The 21,761-nt window shown below is 41.8% G+C and overlaps 2 non-coding genes and 1 pseudogene across 2 annotated transcripts; all 3 read left to right on the forward strand.

Moving 5' to 3' along the window:
• The first annotated feature begins 6,562 nt into the window (after window positions 1-6,562).
• LOC117149332 lies at window positions 6,563-8,556 on the forward strand. Its single transcript, XR_004460217.1, has one exon. It is a non-coding gene; the product is annotated as a small subunit ribosomal RNA (ribosomal RNA).
• A 685-nt stretch (window positions 8,557-9,241) lies between these two features.
• On the forward strand, window positions 9,242-9,420 carry LOC117149331. The gene has a single exon (XR_004460216.1). It is a non-coding gene; the product is annotated as a 5.8S ribosomal RNA (ribosomal RNA).
• Window positions 9,421-9,814: 394 nt separating this feature from the next.
• Window positions 9,815-19,165, forward strand: LOC117149330 (annotated as a pseudogene).
• The last annotated feature ends 2,596 nt before the right edge of the window (window positions 19,166-21,761 follow it).

Consider the following 21,761-nt stretch of genomic DNA (forward strand, 5'->3'; position numbering starts at 1 on the left):
TTTCCGGGTTTAAGGATGAGGATGACTTCTGCACGTTTCCATGATCTCGGGAAGTACCCTAGTGAGAAGCAGCTGTTGAAGATGTTAGCCAACATCTGGGAGCAAGGAGGAGGCATAATTTTGAGGGAAGTGGCGTCGATACGATCCAGTCCGGGGGATTTGCTGGCCTTTAGGGAGGCGATCTCCTGCGCAACCTCTTCAGGGGTGACGGGCTCTATCGGCAAGCTGGGTGGAGATGGACTCTCAAGGAACCTGGTGGTGGCAGCACGCTCTTCACCAGTGCATCTGTTGAATGGGGTGAATGCGTTCTGGAGGTGATCTGCGAATGCTTCTGCTCTTTCGTCATCGGAACGGCACCAAGAGCCATCCGCTTTGCGCACTGGCGACGCCTTTTTTGCAGGCCTCCTGATGTGGCGCGTGACATGCCACAGATTGTGTTGCGGGTCACCAGGTTCCAGCTCTTCAAGGAATCGATTGAATGAGTCCTGCCGTAGTGTGCAGAGCTTGACCTCAAGCTCCTTGCTGGCTCTGTTGAGTGCCGCTTTATCCCTTGGGTTGCGCGAGGAGAACCAAATACGTCTGAGGCGCCTCTTCTCCGCCACGAAGGCCGCAATCTCTGGAGACCAAAGGTGGAGATCTCGCTCAGGTGTTCTCGGGGTAGTTGGAGGAGGAGGGTTGGCGAACTTAGCCGCATTGTGCATTTCCTCAGTGAGTGTACTAATCGCCGCATCAATGTCTCTTGGGGAGGAAAGAGGAGGATCCAGGTCCAGGGAGGATAGCATCCAGAAGGTAAATTTGGAGGAGTCGGTATGCTTCCCGGTGAGTCTTCTGGGCAGGTCTTTTTTTAGGACTGGGATATTGAGGAGCATTCTTATTGCACTGTGGTCGGATAGCAGCTTGTTGTATGTGGTGCATGAGAGTCTGGCTTGTCCTATGCCTTTGGAGATGGCAAAATCCAAGAGGTCGGGAGACAAGGCAGGGTTAGTAGGCCAGTGGGTTGGCTCACCAGTGGAGTGGCAATTCAGTCTTCTGCTCTGCACGAACTTGTGGAGCGTTCTGCCTTTGGGGTTGATGGAGCGGGACCCCCACCAAGAGTGTTTGGCGTTAAAGTCACCGGCTGCTATGAAGCGAGGACCAAAGGACTCGAAAAGCTCTTGTAAGCGAGTCTCGGTGACTGAGTGTCTGGGGGGGAAGTAGACCGCTCCAATGGTGATGTCCCCCTGAAGGCTGGAGATTCGAGCCAGGGCACACTGGGCCCATTCCTCCTGGAACGCAGGTAGCTCCGTGTACTGGATACCACTCCTGATGAGCATGGCTGCTCCTCCGCGCGCTCTGCCAGATGGATGGTTGGCAAGTAAAACATCATAGCCGCTGATGTTGTAGTGGGATCGTGGACAAAAATGGGTTTCGGATACAAGGAGTATGTCAATCGCTTCCGTTTTTATAAGGTATTCTACCTCGGCTCTGCTCCTCTGCAGGCCGTTAGCATTCCAAATGACTATGTTCAGGCTTATTTCCATGATTTGGCATTGAGGATGGAAGCAATAAGCTGCGTCATTTGGGAGAACATTTTCTCCATCATACTTTCAACCATTCCTTGAAAACGGGCAAAGATTTGTTCCAGGTTATTGGATTGCGGAGCTTCGGGTGGGGTTTGGCGGTTTTGGTTGGGATCGGATTGCTGTGGTACATGAGTAGCCTTGAGCGCGTCTTTATAGCTCATGTTGGAGATGTTTGGGATCTGGATGGTGCTGGGCTTGCTGGTGGGTGTGGCCGGTCTGGGTTTAGGGGCTTGCTGTGCCTTGGCCTTCTTGTAGGCAGGGCATCCTCTGTATGAAGCGGGGTGGTCAGCTTGGCAGTGAAGGCAGCATGCCTTCTCATCCTCCTTCTTAGTGCAAGTCCTGGAGTCGTGTTGGCCACCACATTTCACGCATCGGTGCTCGAGGAAGCAGTAGCGCTGGGTATGTCCAAACCCTTGGCATCTAAAGCACTGAGGCACGTCGTTGAATTTACGGGGAGGCTCGATGGTGACGACCGACCTGCACAGTCTCCTGATTTGGTAGACCTCCTTGTTGTTACTGGCGGGTTCCATGTTGGCGAAAAATAACCCGAGTGGCTCCTTGGTTTTCCTACCAATAGGATTATGCAGGTCTCTGACCTTATGCCCTAGTCTTTCAAGTTCCTCTTGAATCTCGTCACGATCGGCGGTGTGGTGTAATCCCTTGATTACGACTCTGTATGCCCTCTCATCTTTGGGCTGGAACGTGCGATGCCTTTTGTTTTGGGAAACCAGGTGACTACGAAGCTCGGAGTAAGACTCCTTGTCAGGCATCATTACACGCACGTTGTTGCGTTCCGATTTGTATGTGAAGTCTTTGCTGGGACCCACGAGAGTTGTAATCATCTTGATCAGAGCAGAAATGTTGGTCACGTCCGGGATGAATATCGGGGGTGGCTTGAAAGTCCTCGGGGTAGGCTTGGGTTTGTCCGGGGTTTTGTTGGCAGCGGGTACAGGTTCTTCGTCTGAGGCGGCTTGGTCGTCGTCGTCATTGTCTTCCTCATCGCTCGAGAGGATGGCAAACTGGTTGTTTGCTAACCTACGACGCGAAGCTGCGCTGGTGCTGGGCGTGACGTCAAGTTCCTCCATTTGGGGCTTGCGCGCAGGCTTGCGCTTGACCTCACCGGGCTCCGAATGCGAGGTGCTGGAGTCGCTGCTAGTGCTGGGCTCCCTTGCTCTTAGGGCCTTCTTGCAGGGCGTAGATTTGCCTGGCTTGATGACACGCGGGGGGCCTGCCAATCCATGTTGTAGGGTGAGGGGTAGAAGGGGGGGGGGGGGAGCTGGGTACAGTTGGTCGGAGAACAAACCACTGCACGTGGCTGCTGCTGTGTTAAAGTTGCTTAACTATGCGCTTGATGTAAACAACCAGATAACACGCACGCTCGAGTGTGCGTTAGTGTTGGTGCGAGTCCGTTAGGCACGCGAGCTGAACCAATCAGAGCGCGCGGCGATATCTCGCGACGCGGTGACCGGTATGCGAATAACGGAGGTAACGAAATACGAAAAAAGCGAAACAATTTCTTGCTTGCGGTCCGCAGGCACGTCTGCACTCGTTGAGTGTTCGATCGCGACTCATCAATTTAGTGACGCATATGATATTGTCCCTATCATATAATTAATATAAAGACTTTTTAAAGAATTGTATCAAGTTGCCAAACACCTCGTCATCAACTACTATATTATGGTTGCGCCGACCTCTCATATTGTATTCTCTTATGTCTTCATAGGATTTTGGCAATTATACGAGTAAATTAAATAATATACATATGAAAATGATTAATTATTATATGTATAAGGGAAAAAATGCTGAAATATTCCCATATTATCTTAGTATTATAGAGGAAAGACCGTTGCCGACCTCTGATATTGTTCAAAACTTATGTATTTATATGATTTTGGCAATATGAGTAAATTAAATAATATACATATAAAATGATTAAATATTATATGTATAAATGTATAAAGGAAAAAATGATGAAATATTCCCACATTATCTTAGTATTATAGAGGAAAGACCGTTGCTGACCTCTGATATTGTTCAAAACTTATGTATTTATATGATTTTGGCAATAATATGAGTAAATTAAATAATATACATATGAAAATGATTAATTATTATATGTATAAATGTATAAGGGAAAAAATGCTGAAAATATTCCCATATTATCTTAGTATTATAGAGGAAAGACCGTTGCTGACCTCTGATATTGTTCAAAACTTATGTATTTATATGATTTTGGCAATTATATGAGTAAATTAAATAATATACATATGAAAATTATTAATTATTATATGTATAGGGGAAAAAATGCTGAAATATTCCCACATTCTCTTAGTATTATAGAGAAAAGCCATTATAGTGAGAGGGTATAGTAGTGTAAACGACCGGAATTACGACAGAGGGTTCAAAAACTACTATAGGTAGGCAGTGGTTGCCGACCTCTCATATTGTTCAAAACTTATGTATTCATATGATTTTGGCAATTATATGAGTAAATTAAATAATATACATATGAAAATTATTAATTATTATATGTATAGGGGAAAAAATGCTGAAATATTCCCACATTCTCTTAGTATTATAGAGAAAAGCCATTATAGTGAGAGGGTATAGTAGTGTAAACGACCGGAATTACGACAGAGGGTTCAAAAACTACTATAGGTAGGCAGTGGTTGCCGACCTCTCATATTGTTCAAAACTTATGTATTCATATGATTTTGGCAATTATATGAGTAAATTAAATAATATACATATGAAAATTATTAATTATTATATGTATAAGGGAAAAAATGCTGAAAATATCCCACATTCTCTTAGTATAATAGAGAAAAGCCATTATAGTGAGAGGGTATAGTAGTGTAAACGACCGGAATTACGACAGAGGGTTCAAAAACTACTATAGGTAGGCAGTGGTTGCCGACCTCTCATATTGTTCAAAACTTATGTATTCATATGATTTTGGCAATTATATGAGTAAATTAAATAATATACATATGAAAATTATTAATTATTATATGTATAAGGGAAAAAATGCTGAAAATATCCCACATTCTCTTAGTATAATAGAGAAAAGCCATTATAGTGAGAGGGTATAGTAGTGTAAACGACCGGAATTACGACAGAGGGTTCAAAAACTACTATAGGTAGGCAGTGGTTGCCGACCTCTCATATTGTTCAAAACTTATGTATTCATATGATTTTGGCAATAATATGAGTAAATTAAATAATATACATATGAAAATGATTAATTATTATATGTATAAGGGAAAAAATGCTGAAAATATCCCACATTCTCTTAGTATTATAGAGAAAAGCCATTATAGTGAGAGGGTATAGTAGTGTAAACGACCGGAATTACGACAGAGGGTTCAAAAACTACTATAGGTAGGCAGTGGTTGCCGACCTCTCATATTGTTCAAAACTTATGTATTCATATGATTTTGGCAATAATATGAGTAAATTAAATAATATACATATGAAAATGATTAATTATTATATGTATAAGGGAAAAAATGCTGAAAATATCCCACATTCTCTTAGTATTATAGAGAAAAGCCATTATAGTGAGAGGGTATAGTAGTGTAAACGACCGGAATTACGACAGAGGGTTCAAAAACTACTATAGGTAGGCAGTGGTTGCCGACCTCTCATATTGTTCAAAACTTATGTATTCATATGATTTTGGCAATAATATGAGTAAATTAAATAATATACATATGAAAATGATTAATTATTATATGTATAAGGGAAAAAATGCTGAAAATATCCCACATTCTCTTAGTATTATAGAGAAAAGCCATTATAGTGAGAGGGTATAGTAGTGTAAACGACCGGAATTACGACAGAGGGTTCAAAAACTACTATAGGTAGGCAGTGGTTGCCGACCTCTCATATTGTTCAAAACTTATGTATTCATATGATTTTGGCAATAATATGAGTAAATTAAATAATATACACATGAAAATGATTAATTATTATATGTATAAGGGAAAAAATAATCATATTATATATGAATAATGGAAAAAAAATGAAATGTTCCTATAATCTCTTAATATATAAGAGAATAGCCCGTATGTTGGGTGGCAAACGGAATTGAAAATACCCGCTTTGAGGACAGCGGGTTCAAAAACTACTATAGGTAGGCAGTGGTTGCCGACCTCCCGCTTTATTCGAAATATTTATTTCGGATTATGTTTATATTGGTTACATACAATAAAGTATATTATTATCCGTACAAATTTGTTTCTCAGTTCTATAGAACACGGGACTTGGCTCCGCGGATAATAGGAATATACGCTTTATAGATAATATCGTTGAAACAAAAGTCAAGTTTCTATTATATATAGAATAACAAATCGTTTCCATATATTATCGTTAATTTTTGGAGGCAGGCAAATATTAATTTATTACCTGCCGTATAGTTGGATTATTATATCGTTACGGTATAATACAAATATGGATTCTTATGAAAGAAATATAAAATTATATATTAAATGTGGAAATATTATCATATGCGCTTGGTTTTATGTTATATATTACCAGAGATATATATGAAAAGAGATAAATTTTAAATTTATCTTCAAAATGCAAATGATTTAACTTAATATTTATATTGGTTAAACAAAAATTGTACATGTGTGGATACAATAATTATGTATGTTGGAAATAAAATGATATTTTATAATGAAATATGTATGTATAAAAGATAAAATTATAGAAATATATATATTACAATAATTAGATGAAATTCTTGTTATATTGGTAAAACAAGTATAAATTAAAAATGAAAATATGGATTACGAATGCTATATAAAAATGGCCGTAATCGAATGGATTTTTTTACTTATATATTTAAAATTTTACCCAAAGGCGAAATATTGAATTTTATTCAATATAATAAAAATCATGGAATTATATAAAGTGAAAAATCTATATATCTATATATCTATTATATTGCTTATTTCGATTCAAAATATATGAATGGAATATGAAGGAAAAACATTATTCTGGTTGATCCTGCCAGTAGTTATATGCTTGTCTCAAAGATTAAGCCATGCATGTCTAAGTACACACGAATTAAAAGTGAAACCGCAAAAGGCTCATTATATCAGTTATGGTTCCTTAGATCGTTAACAGTTACTTGGATAACTGTGGTAATTCTAGAGCTAATACATGCAATTAAAACATGAACCTTATGGGACATGTGCTTTTATTAGGCTAAAACCAAGCGATCGCAAGATCGTTATATTGGTTGAACTCTAGATAACATGCAGATCGTATGGTCTTGTACCGACGACAGATCTTTCAAATGTCTGCCCTATCAACTTTTGATGGTAGTATCTAGGACTACCATGGTTGCAACGGGTAACGGGGAATCAGGGTTCGATTCCGGAGAGGGAGCCTGAGAAACGGCTACCACATCTAAGGAAGGCAGCAGGCGCGTAAATTACCCACTCCCAGCTCGGGGAGGTAGTGACGAAAAATAACAATACAGGACTCATATCCGAGGCCCTGTAATTGGAATGAGTACACTTTAAATCCTTTAACAAGGACCAATTGGAGGGCAAGTCTGGTGCCAGCAGCCGCGGTAATTCCAGCTCCAATAGCGTATATTAAAGTTGTTGCGGTTAAAACGTTCGTAGTTGAACTTGTGCTTCATACGGGTAGTACAACTTACAATTGTGGTTAGTACTATACCTTTATGTATGTAAGCGTATTACCGGTGGAGTTCTTATATGTGATTAAATACTTGTATTTTTTCATATGTTCCTCCTATTTAAAAACCTGCACTAGTGCTCTTAAACGAGTGTTATTGTGGGCCGGTACTATTACTTTGAACAAATTAGAGTGCTTAAAGCAGGCTTCAAATGCCTGAATATTCTGTGCATGGGATAATGAAATAAGACCTCTGTTCTGCTTTCATTGGTTTTCAGATCAAGAGGTAATGATTAATAGAAGCAGTTTGGGGCATTAGTATTACGACGCGAGAGGTGAAATTCTTGGACCGTCGTAAGACTAACTTAAGCGAAAGCATTTGCCAAAGATGTTTTCATTAATCAAGAACGAAAGTTAGAGGTTCGAAGGCGATCAGATACCGCCCTAGTTCTAACCATAAACGATGCCAGCTAGCAATTGGGTGTAGCTACTTTTATGGCTCTCTCAGTCGCTTCCCGGGAAACCAAAGCTTTTGGGCTCCGGGGGAAGTATGGTTGCAAAGCTGAAACTTAAAGGAATTGACGGAAGGGCACCACCAGGAGTGGAGCCTGCGGCTTAATTTGACTCAACACGGGAAAACTTACCAGGTCCGAACATAAGTGTGTAAGACAGATTGATAGCTCTTTCTCGAATCTATGGGTGGTGGTGCATGGCCGTTCTTAGTTCGTGGAGTGATTTGTCTGGTTAATTCCGATAACGAACGAGACTCAAATATATTAAATAGATATCTTCAGGATTATGGTGCTGAAGCTTATGTAGCCTTCATTCATGGTGGCAGTAAAATGTTTATTGTGTTTGAATGTGTTTATGTAAGTGGAGCCGTACCTGTTGGTTTGTCCCATTATAAGGACACTAGCTTCTTAAATGGACAAATTGCGTCTAGCAATAATGAGATTGAGCAATAACAGGTCTGTGATGCCCTTAGATGTCCTGGGCTGCACGCGCGCTACAATGAAAGTATCAACGTGTATTTCCTAGACCGAGAGGTCCGGGTAAACCGCTGAACCACTTTCATGCTTGGGATTGTGAACTGAAACTGTTCACATGAACTTGGAATTCCCAGTAAGTGTGAGTCATTAACTCGCATTGATTACGTCCCTGCCCTTTGTACACACCGCCCGTCGCTACTACCGATTGAATTATTTAGTGAGGTCTCCGGACGTGATCACTGTGACGCCTTGCGTGTTACGGTTGTTTCGCAAAAGTTGACCGAACTTGATTATTTAGAGGAAGTAAAAGTCGTAACAAGGTTTCCGTAGGTGAACCTGCGGAAGGATCATTATTGTATAATATCCTTATCGTTAATAAACATTTGTTATAATACAAATAAATACAATTTACCAAAATAAAAATATTACAAAATGATTCCACGGAATCAAAAGTTAAAGTCAAAATAAAATGAAGATGGCTTTTATTTTATATGTGGGGCTTGGCAACCTCATAAAAAGACTTTAACATTATTAATGTTGTTGTGCGTATTTGTGGCAGTACCTACTACAACAATGGCGTTTCCTATAAAAACAAATTCTCGAAAATGGAAATCGAAGAAACTGAACAAAATTTGAAAGTAGAAGTCGAATTAAAATTAAAATAATTTTGAATGTGGTATTCAAAATAAGTGTGTGTGTATATGGACCATAATATACACGCGTTGCGAATATGTATTGTTCATCTATGTTATGAGCATACGTTGGCTAATGCAACAACCTAAAATATACAATGTTTGTACCTGTCATCCATCAGGTTAATGTTTTATATAAATTTTGCAGTATGTGTCACCCAAAATAGCAAACCATAACCAGATTTTATGATACATAATGCTTATATGAAACTAAGACATATCGCAACATTTATTTTTAGGTATAAAAATAAATTTATTGAAGGAATTGATATATGCCAGTAAAATGGTGTATTTTTAATTTCTTTCAATAAAAACAATATTGATATTATATAAAAATGAATTATAAAACTCTAAGCGGTGGATCACTCGGCTCATGGGTCGATGAAGAACGCAGCAAACTGTGCGTCATCGTGTGAACTGCAGGACACATGAACATCGACATTTTTAACGCATATCGCAGTCCATGCTGTTATGTACTTTAATTAATTTTATAGTGCTGCTTGGACTACATATGGTTGAGGGTTGTAAGACTATGCTAATTAAGTTGTTTATAAATTTTTATAAGCATATGGTATATTATTGGATTAAATAATGATTTTATTCATAATATTAAAAAAGAAATGAAAAACATTATCTCACATTTGAATGTGAAAAACGAAGAGAAATATTTTCTTTTTCAATCAAATAATACTGAGAAATGTCTAGCATAAAAAATTGAAATATTTTTCATCTAGAATTGTCTCTTATTAATGATTCGGAAAAAGAAAAATCTTGGTTTTGTTATTATTCTTCGTTGGTTCGTTAAATGGATAAAAAATAACTTTGCTTACAAGAACTATTGGAACTATTTATAACGAATTTAATTGATTGTTTTATCATTTATATATAAAGAATTTATGGCAAAAAATAGTTATATATACAACCTCAACTCATATGGGACTACCCCCTGAATTTAAGCATATTAATTAGGGGAGGAAAAGAAACTAACAAGGATTTTCTTAGTAGCGGCGAGCGAAAAGAAAACAGTTCAGCACTAAGTCACTTTGTCTATATGGCAAATGTGAGATGCAGTGTATGGAGCGTCAATATTCTAGTATGAGAAATTAATGATTTAAGTCCTTCTTAAATGAGGCCATTTACCCATAGAGGGTGCCAGGCCCGTATAACGTTAATGATTACTAGATGATGTTTCCAAAGAGTCGTGTTGCTTGATAGTGCAGCACTAAGTGGGTGGTAAACTCCATCTAAAACTAAATATAACCATGAGACCGATAGTAAACAAGTACCGTGAGGGAAAGTTGAAAAGAACTCTGAATAGAGAGTTAAACAGTACGTGAAACTGCTTAGAGGTTAAGCCCGATGAACCTGAATATCCGTTATGGAAAATTCATCATTAAAATTGTAATATTTAAATAATATTATTAAGAATAATGTGCATTTTTTCCATATAAGGACATTGTAATCTATTAGCATATCCCAAATTTATCATAAAATATAACTTATAGTTTATTCCAATTAAATTGCTTGCATTTTAACACAGAATAAATGTTATTAATTTGATAAAGTGCTGATAGATTTATATTATTACAGAGCGTTAATTTTTCGGAATTATATAATGGCATAATTATCATTGATTTTTGTGTTTATTATATGCTCTTGTATGATTAACAATGCGAAAGATTCAGGATACCTTCGGGACCCGTCTTGAAACACGGACCAAGGAGTCTAACATATGTGCAAGTTATTGGGATGTAAACCTAATAGCGTAATTAACTTGACTAATAATGGGATTAGTTTTTTAGCTATTTATAGCTAATTAACACAATCCCGGGGCGTTCTATATAGTTATGTATAATGTATATTTATATTATTTATGCCTCTAACTGGAACGTACCTTGAGCATATATGCTGTGACCCGAAAGATGGTGAACTATACTTGATCAGGTTGAAGTCAGGGGAAACCCTGATGGAAGACCGAAACAGTTCTGACGTGCAAATCGATTGTCAGAATTGAGTATAGGGGCGAAAGACCAATCGAACCATCTAGTAGCTGGTTCCTTCCGAAGTTTCCCTCAGGATAGCTGGTGCATTTTAATATTATATAAAATAATCTTATCTGGTAAAGCGAATGATTAGAGGCCTTAGGGTCGAAACGATCTTAACCTATTCTCAAACTTTAAATGGGTAAGAACCTTAACTTTCTTGATATGAAGTTCAAGGTTATGATATAATGTGCCCAGTGGGCCACTTTTGGTAAGCAGAACTGGCGCTGTGGGATGAACCAAACGTAATGTTACGGTGCCCAAATTAACAACTCATGCAGATACCATGAAAGGCGTTGGTTGCTTAAAACAGCAGGACGGTGATCATGGAAGTCGAAATCCGCTAAGGAGTGTGTAACAACTCACCTGCCGAAGCAACTAGCCCTTAAAATGGATGGCGCTTAAGTTGTATACCTATACATTACCGCTAAAGTAGATGATTTATATTACTTGTGATATAAATTTTGAAACTTTAGTGAGTAGGAAGGTACAATGGTATGCGTAGAAGTGTTTGGCGTAAGCCTGCATGGAGCTGCCATTGGTACAGATCTTGGTGGTAGTAGCAAATAATCGAATGAGACCTTGGAGGACTGAAGTGGAGAAGGGTTTCGTGTGAACAGTGGTTGATCACGAGTTAGTCGGTCCTAAGTTCAAGGCGAAAGCCGAAAATTTTCAAGTAAAACAAAAATGCCTAACTATATAAACAAAGCGAATATAATACACTTGAATAATTTTGAACGAAAGGGAATACGGTTCCAATTCCGTAACCTGTTGAGTATCCGTTTGTTATTAAATATGGGCCTCGTGCTCATCCTGGCAACAGGAACGACCATAAAGAAGCCGTCGAGAGATATCGGAAGAGTTTTCTTTTCTGTTTTATAGCCGTACTACCATGGAAGTCTTTCGCAGAGAGATATGGTAGATGGGCTAGAAGAGCATGACATATACTGTTGTGTCGATATTTTCTCCTCGGACCTTGAAAATTTATGGTGGGGACACGCAAACTTCTCAACAGGCCGTACCAATATCCGCAGCTGGTCTCCAAGGTGAAGAGTCTCTAGTCGATAGAATAATGTAGGTAAGGGAAGTCGGCAAATTAGATCCGTAACTTCGGGATAAGGATTGGCTCTGAAGATTGAGATAGTCGGGCTTGATTGGGAAACAATAACATGGTTTATGTGCTCGTTCTGGGTAAATAGAGTTTCTAGCATTTATGTTAGTTACTTGTTCCCCGGATAGTTTAGTTACGTAGCCAATTGTGGAACTTTCTTGCTAAAATTTTTAAGAATACTATTTGGGTTAAACCAATTAGTTCTTATCAATTATAACGATTATCAATTAACAATCAATTCAGAACTGGCACGGACTTGGGGAATCCGACTGTCTAATTAAAACAAAGCATTGTGATGGCCCTAGCGGGTGTTGACACAATGTGATTTCTGCCCAGTGCTCTGAATGTCAAAGTGAAGAAATTCAAGTAAGCGCGGGTCAACGGCGGGAGTAACTATGACTCTCTTAAGGTAGCCAAATGCCTCGTCATCTAATTAGTGACGCGCATGAATGGATTAACGACGGACGTGTTTTCGTTGCGCTCGTATACAGATTGCGAATAACTAAGTTTTCCTTGTTTGGAAAGTAATTAAATCGGTGATTTAGTGCTCCGCGGAAGTCGAGTGAAAATTGTCGAGTGTTAAAAACAAGCGGTTTGGAAATTATTAACAATAAACTATTGGAAATTTTCCACTCCGCACGTGCTGCGAGGCGAGCTTACGAGTAAGTTTTTCGAGTAAGCTTTTTGAGCAGCTGTCAAAAAGCTTATTGGTGGCAGTCACTGCTAGGGTTTGTGTCTAGGGACAGTTTAGTGCTACCAGACGCTACCGATAGGTGGAGCTCTAGAGCATCTACCTTTTGTCAGTGAGCAAACGAGCATACGGTTGCTGGCGTCGACGGTAGGAGGAGCCACCATCGGAGTTATGCCGACCGAGAGCGACAGCAGCGCGAGTGCCTTGAGCGGATGTAGTGCCTCGAGGAAATCCAGACGAGGCAGGCGCAGAAGCCATCTGGCCTCTAAGAGCTCGGCGCCGACGCAGGCGAAATTGGTTGCCCTGGCGTCGAATGGAGTGCCAGAACCCGTTGGTGTACTTGAGGAGGCGTTTTCGTCGCTGGAGGACGCCCGGGCGGCTACGGCAAACGCTGCCATCGATGCTGCCCCCCCCAACGCTGCTGCCACCGCTGTTGATCCTACTGCTGCCCCTGCTGCCGACCACACTGCTGCCTCCGCCGTTTCCACTGCTGCTAAAATTGTTGCCACCACTGCCACCGCCGCTACCGCTGCCGCCCGTGCTGGGCAAGCAGCCATGATGGCAGAGCTGTCGGCCACCCAGCGCATGGTGAGAAGCAGCTTCCGCAGCCTAGGAGAAGTGGACACGGAAGAGCTCTCGTATGCTATCAGCCGCTACGATGAGCTGGTTCTGGCGTTAATGCTCCGGTGTGGAGAACTGGAGACGCGGCTCGCTATGCCGCCACCGCCGCCGCCGTCGTCGAATCCGTTAAAGAATACGGCCGCCAATGCTCCCCAGATGCCACAGATTGCACCCATCGCTGCCCCGCGGACCACCAAGGTTCGCGAGACGTGGTCAGCGGTGGTTAAGTGCGACGACCCTGCGCTATCGGGGAAAGCTATAGCGGAAAAGGTGCGAACGATGGTTGCACCCTCCCTCGGAGTCAGAGTACATGAGGTACGTGAGCTCCGTCGAGGTGGTGGTGCGATCATTCGTACTCCTTCAGTTGGAGAGCTGCAGAAGGTGGTAGCATCAAAGAGGTTCGCTGAGGTTGGGCTAAATGTGGCACGGAATGCGGCCGAGAAGCCGAAGGTCGTCGTCTATGACGTCGACACAGCTATCGGCCCTGAGGAATTCATGCAGGAGCTGCATGGAAATAACTTCGACAGCGAGATGACTATGTCCCAATTTAAGAAGTCCGTGCACCTGGTGACCAAGGCGTGGTCGGTAACCGACGGCGCCACAGTAAATGTAACGCTAGAGGTAGACGACCGCGCGATGGCGAAGCTTGATGTAGGTCGTGTCTACATCAAGTGGTTCTCATTCCGATGCCGAGCACAGGTCCGCACATACGCCTGCCACAGATGCGTGGGTTTCGACCACAAGGTCAGCGAATGCCGGCAGAAGGACAATGTCTGCCGCCAGTGCGGGCAACAAGGCCACACCGCGGCAAAGTGCCAAAACCCGGTGGACTGCCGGAACTGCCGTCACAGAGGGCAACCCTCGGGGCATTACATGCTCTCGAACGTGTGCCCGATATACGGGGCGTTGCTGGCGAGGGTGCAAGCTAGACATTAATGTTTAGCTTCATCCAAGCGAACTGTGGCCGAGGCAGAGCTGCGACCATCGAGCTCGGAGTCCGACTCAGGAGATCGGAGTCTATGTTCGCGCTGGTGCAGGAGCCGTATCTCGGCGGGGACGGAATGGATGTGCTGCCTGAAGGAATGAGAATTTTCACCGATCGGCGAGGGAAGGCAGCCATCCTAGTAGATCAACAGGAAGCCATCTGTATGCCAGTGGAGACCCTCACCACGGATTATGGCGTATGTCTGGTCGTTAAAGGGAGCTTTGGCTCAATCTTCCTTTGCGCCGCATACTGCCAGTTCGATGCACCTCTGGAACCGTACCTCCGGTACATGGATGCGATCCTGCTGCAGGCCAGCAGAACCCCCGCAATCCTGGGCCTCGACGCGAATGCAGTGTCCCCCATGTGGCTTAGCAAACTCTCTCGTCATGCTGAGGGGCAAGCTAACTACAGACGGGGTGAGCTGCTGTCAGAGTGGATGCTGGAGGCAAGAGTCGCCGCCCTAAACCAGTCAACAGAGGTGTACACGTTCGACAATCACAGAGCTACTAGCGATATCGACGTGACAATCGTCAATGAGGCAGCATCTATGTGGGCCACATATGAGTGGAGAGTGGACGAGTGGGAATTGAGTGACCACAACATCATTACTGTTGTGGCCGAACCAACTACCGCGCGCGCAGTTGAGAGCATAGCTCCTGTGCCGTCCTGGAACTTCTCCAATGCACGTTGGCGATTGTTCAAGGAGGAAATGGTGAGTAGAGCAGCCGAACTTCCGGAAAACTTCTCAGAGTCGCCGTTGGACCAGCAAGTTTCGACCCTGCGCAGTATAGTACATAATGTATGTGATATTGCGCTGGGAAGAAAGTCAATTCGATCGCCCAACAGGAGAGCACGTTGGTGGACTGCCGACCTCTGCGCTGCAAGGCGCGAAGTCCGGAGACTTCGTCGCCTACTCCAAGATGGAAGGCGTCGTGATGACGGTGCCGCTATAGAGCGTGTAGTGGTCGAGCTGAGGCGGGCCTCAGCTAACTACAAGAAGCTCATTGGGAGGGCGAAAATGGATGACTGGAAACGCTTCGTGGGAGATCATGCCGACGACCCATGGGGGCGCGTCTACAAGATTTGCCGAGGCCGCAGAAAGTGCACGGAGATTGGGTGCCTCCGCGTGAATGGCGAGCTCATCACTGATTGTGGTGACTGTGCACGAGTGCTCCTCCGCAATTTCTTCCCAGTTGCGGAGTCCGAAGCACCGACTGCCATCGCGGAGGAAGTCCCACCGGCCCTCGAAGAATTCGAGGTTAATGCATGTGTTGCCCGGTTGAAGAGCAGGCGCTCTCCCGGCTTGGACGGCATCAATGGCACTATCTGCAAGGCAGTCTGGCGCGCCATACCCGAGCACCTAGCATCGTTGTTTTCCCGATGCATCCGATTAGGATATTTTCCCGCTGAGTGGAAGTGCCCACGAGTTGTCTCGCTGCTCAAAGGGCCAGATAAGGACAAGTGTGAGCCCTCCTCATATAGAGGAATATGCTTGCTGCCAGTCTTTGGTAAGGTGCTCGATGCCATCATGGTGAATCGTGTGAGAGAAGTTCTTCCGGAAGGCTGCAGATGGCAGTTTGGATTTCGCCAAGGACGATGTGTGGAGGATGCTTGGAGACACGTGAAGAGCAGTGTTTGTGCCAGCCCGGCGCAATACGTGCTCGGCACATTCGTGGACTTCAAAGGAGCATTCGACAACGTCGAATGGAGTGCTGCACTCCGCCGACTAGCAGACTTGGGATGCCGGGAGATGGGCTTGTGGCAGAGCTTTTTCTCCGGCCGAAGAGCAGTGATCCGAAGCAGTTCCGGTACTGTGGAAGTACCGGTAACTAGAGGCTGCCCGCAGGGGTCAATCAGTGGCCCATTTATCTGGGACATTCTGATGGATGTACTGCTTCAGCGTCTCCAGCCGTATTGCCAGCTGAGTGCATACGCGGATGACTTGCTGCTTCTCGTCGAGGGAAATTCCCGAGTTATGCTAGAGGAAAAAGGAGCACAGCTGATGTCCATCGTAGAAGCGTGGGGAGCGGAAGTTGGCGTTGCCGTCTCGACCAGCAAGACGGTAATAATGCTGCTGAAAGGTGCCTTGAGACGTGCGCCTACGGTGAGGTTTGCTGGAGCGAACCTTCCGTATGTGCGTAGCTGTCGGTACCTTGGCATCACGGTCAGTGAAGGAATGAAATTCCTCACGCACATAGCTTCGCTTCGCCAGCGGATGACCGGAGTCGTTGGAGCATTGGCGCGTGTGCTTCGAGCCGACTGGGGCTTCAGTCCTCGAGCCAGGCGGACCATATATGACGGACTCATGGCACCTTGTGTGCTGTTTGGTGCCCCGGTATGGTATGACACCGCCGAGCAAGTAGCCGCCCGGAGACGACTAGCCTCCTGCCAGAGGCTAATCCTGCTTGGATGCCTTTCGGTATGCCGAACAGTGTCCACAGTGGCACTGCAGGTACTTGGTGGAGCTCCCCCGCTTGACTTGGCTGCTAAGTTTTTAGCGGTCAAATACAAGCTGAAGCGTGGATACCCGCTGGAGGAGAACGACTGGCTATATGACGAGGACACTACGTGTCTAAGCTGGAAGCAGAGGAAGACTCGCCTAGAAGAGTGCTTACTGCAGAGTTGGCAGAACAGATGGGATGATGACAGCGAACCAGGACGGGTGACGCATAAATTCATCCCATATGTCACTCTCGCCTATCGGGATCCAAGATTTGGATTCTCGATGAGGACGTCTTACCTGCTGACAGGTCACGGGTCGTTTAACGCATTTTTGCAAGGAGAGCCCTCAGCGATACCACTGCTTGCGCTTGTGGAGATCCATATGAGGACTGGATGCACATATTGTGCGCTTGCCCCCTATATGCAGATTTGCGGAACCTCGATGGACTTGGAGTGCAGCGCCTTGGCGAAAACTGGACCTTCGATAGAATCCTGGAAGATCAACAGAGGACTCAACGGCTGGCAGTGTTTGCGGACGAAGTGTTCCGTAGGAGGAGGGGTGTTTAGCCCAAAAACTTCGCCGTGTGGTTAGCGGGCGAGAATACTTCCACAGTCCGCTATTGCTTGTCGTAAGAGGCGACTAATATAGCCATAGGTCCCTCTAACCCTGCTTGTCGGAGCAAAAGGAGGAGGCCCACCGAGCCTCTCTTTCCGGTACCACGGGTTGTGCAGCTATCCAAGACTGCACATTGAGGTAGGCCCCCTGGTGGAGTATCGTGGTGGCTGTGGTTGGTACCCATATCGCGGGTAGAGCCTTCGTGTTCGACGTTTGAGTTACGGTGCTAGTTGCGCAAAACTCGGGTGCTGTGACCCAGAGATCAGTAGAGATTTTAGGTAGATCTCGCTCCTCAGCAAGGGGAGTGCTTGCCCGGCAAGCAAGTACTCGAATTGCTACCGGTGTGTCGCTATGTACATAGCTATAGCTTCTAGTCCGGACGCTTGTCTGGCGTATCCAGACACATACACCATGTTGATACATGCACCACTTGTGGTGTTCAGGTGTCGTGGTTGTAATCCCTTCAGTGTGGAACACGCCACGTAAAACAAGTTCGGAGAGATCTGAAAAGTCGTCGTTGTCCCTATCTACTATCTAGCGAAACCACAGCCAAGGAACGGCTTGGAATAATTAGCGGGGAAAGAAGACCCTTTTGAGCTTGACTCTAATCTGGCAGTGTAAGAGACATAAGAGGTGTAGAATAAGTGGAGATATTAGACCTCGGTTTGGTATCGTCAATGAAAATACCACTACTCTTATGTTTCCTTACTTACTTGATTAAATGGAACGTGTATCATTTCCTAGCCATTATACGGATATATTTATTATATCTTATGGTATTGGGTTTTGATGCAAGCTTCTTGATCAAAGTATCACGAGTTTGTTATATAATCGCAAACAAATTCTTTAATAAAACGATGCATTTATGTATTTTTGATTTGAAAATTTGGTATAACTCCAATTACTCAGGTATGATCCAATTCAAGGACATTGCCAGGTAGGGAGTTTGACTGGGCGGTACATCTCTCAAATAATAACGGAGGTGTCCCAAGGCCAGCTCAGTGCGGACAGAAACCACACATAGAGCAAAAGGGCAAATGCTGACTTGATCTCGTGTTTCAGTACACACAGGACAGCAAAAGCTCGGCCTATCGATCCTTTGGTTTAAAGAGTTTTTAACAAGAGTGTCAGAAAATTACCATAGGGATAACTGGCTTGTGGCGGCCAAGCGTTCATAGCGACGTCGCTTTTTGATCCTTCGATGTCGGCTCTTCTATCATTGTGAAGCAAAATTCACCAAGCGTTGGATTGTTCACCCATGCAAGGGAACGTGAGCTGGGTTTAGACCGTCGTGAGACAGGTTAGTTTTACCCTACTAATGACAAAACGTTGTTGCGACAGATTCCTGCGTAGTACGAGAGGAACCGCAGGTACGGACCAATGGCACAATACTTGTTCGAGCGAACAGTGGTATGACGCTACGTCCGTTGGATTATGCCTGAACGCCTCTAAGGTCGTATCCGTGCTGGACTGCAATGATAAATAAGGGGCAATTTGCATTGTATGGCTTCTAAACCATTTAAAGTTTATAATTTATTTTATAAACGACAATGGATGTGATGCCAATGTAATTGTAACATAGTAAATTAGGAGGATCTTCGATCACCTGATGCCGCGCTAGTTACATATAAAAGCATTATTTAATACAATGACAAAGCTAGAATCAATTTGTAAACGACTTTTTAACAGCAAGGTGTTGTAAGTGGTTGAGCAGCTGCCATACTGCGATCACTGAAGCTTATCCTTTTGCTTGATGATTCGATAAATAAATGGATTTTTCCTGTAGCCAAACAAACACCTCGTCATCAATTTAGTGACGCATATGATATTGTCCCTATCATATAATTTTGATATAAAGACTTTAAAGGAATTAATATTCATATATACAATGTTGCCAAATACCTCGTTCAATCCAAATTTAGTGACGCATATGATATTGTCCCTATCATATAATTTTTGATATAAAGACTTTAAAGAATTACTATCAAGTGCCAAATACCTCGTCCATTCATTTAGTGACGCATATGATATTGTCCCTATCATATAATTAATATAAAAGACTTAATAAAATGACATTGTTGTCAAAGTTTCCAAAAACAACCCTCGGTCAATCAATTAGTGACGCATATGATATTGTCCCTATCATATAATTTTGATATAAAAACTTTAAAGAATTGTATCAAGTTGCCAAATACCTCGTCATCAATTTAGTGACGCATATGATATTGTCCCTATCATATAATTAATATAAAGACTTTAATGAATTGTGTCAAGTTGCCAAACACCTCGTCATCAATTTAGTGACGCATATGATATTGTCCCTATCATAATATTTGATATAAAGACTTTAAAGAATTATATCAAGTTGCCAAATACCTCGTCATCAATTTAGTGACGCATATGATATTGTCTCTATCATATAATTAATATAAAGACTTTAATGAAATTGTGTCAAGTTGCCAAACACCTCGTCATCAATTTAGTGACGCATATGATATTGTCCCTATCATATAATATTTGATATAAAGACTTTAAAGAATTATATCAAGTTGCCAAATACCTCGTCATCAATTAGTGACGCATATGATATTGTCTCTATCATATAATTAATATAAAGACTTTAATGAATTGTGTCAAGTTGCCAAACACCTCGTCATCAATTTAGTGACGCATATGATATTGTCCTATCATATAATTTTGATTAAAGACTTTAAGAATTTTATCATGCCAAATATCGTTCAATTTAGTGACCATATGTTTTCTCTATATATTTTATCTTATGATTTGTCAGTCAACTCGTCATCATATGACGCATATGATATTGTCCCTATCATATAATTAATATAAAGAACTTTTTAAAGAATTGTATCAAGTGCCAACACCTCGTCATCAACTACTATATTATGGTTGCGCCGACCTCTCATATGTATTCTCTTATGTCTTCAATAGGATTTTGGCAATTATACGAGTAAATTAAATAATATACATATGAAAATGATTAATTATTATATGTATAAGGGAAAAAATGCTGAAATATTCCCATATTATCTTAGTATTATAGAGGAAAGACCGTTGCCGACCTCTGATATTGTTCAAAACTTATGTATTTATATGATTTTGGCAATTATATGAGTAAATTAAATAATATACATATAAAATGATTAAATATTATATGTATAATGTATAAAGGAAAAAATGATGAAATATTCCCACATTATCTTAGTATTATAGAGGAAAGACCGTTGCTGACCTCTGATATTGTTCAAAACTTATGTATTTATATGATTTGGCATAATATGAGTAAATTAAATAATATACATATGAAAATGATTAATTATTATATGTATAAATGTATAAGGGAAAAAATGCTGAAATATTCCCATATTATCTTAGTATTATAGAGGAAAGACCGTTGCTGACCTCTGATATTGTTCAAAACTTATGTATTTATATGATTTTGGCAATTATATGAGTAAATTAAATAATATACATATGAAAATTATTAATTATTATATGTATGGGAAAAAATGCTGAAATTTCCCACATTCTCTTAGTATTATAGAGAAAAGCCATTATAGTGAGAGGGTATAGTAGTGTAAACGACCGGAATTACGACAGAGGGTTCAAAAACTACTATAGGTAGGCAGTGGTTGCCGACCTCTCATATTGTTCAAAACTTATGTATTCATATGATTTTGGCAATTATATGAGTAAATTAAATAATATACATATGAAAATTATTAATTATTATATGTATAGGGAAAAAATGCTGAAATATTCCCACATTCTCTTAGTATTATAGAGAAAAGCCATTATAGTGAGGAGGTAGTAGTGTAAACGACCGGAATTACGACAGAGGGTTCAAAAACTACTATAGGTAGGCAGTGGTTGCCGACCTCTCATATTGTTCAAAACTTATGTATTCATATGATTTTGGCAATTATATGAGTAAATTAAATAATATACATATGAAAATTATTAATTATTATATGTATAAGGGAAAAAATGCTGAAAATATCCCACATTCTCTTAGTATTATAGAGAAAAGCCATTATAGTGAGAGGGTATAGTAGTGTAAACGACCGGAATTACGACAGAGGGTTCAAAAACTACTATAGGTAGGCAGTGGTTGCCGACCTCTCATATTGTTCAAAACTTATGTATTCATATGATTTTGGCAATATATTGAGTAAATTAAATAATATACATATGAAAATGATTAATTATTATATGTATAAGGAAAAAATGCTGAAAATATCCCACATTCTCTTAGTATTATAGGAAAAGCCATTATAGTGAGAGGGTATAGTAGTGTAAACGACCGGAATTACGACAGAGGGTTCAAAACTACTATAGGT

Source organism: Drosophila mauritiana, unplaced genomic scaffold, assembly GCF_004382145.1.
Source record: "Drosophila mauritiana strain mau12 unplaced genomic scaffold, ASM438214v1 U_198, whole genome shotgun sequence".
NCBI lineage: Eukaryota > Metazoa > Arthropoda > Insecta > Diptera > Drosophilidae > Drosophila > Drosophila mauritiana.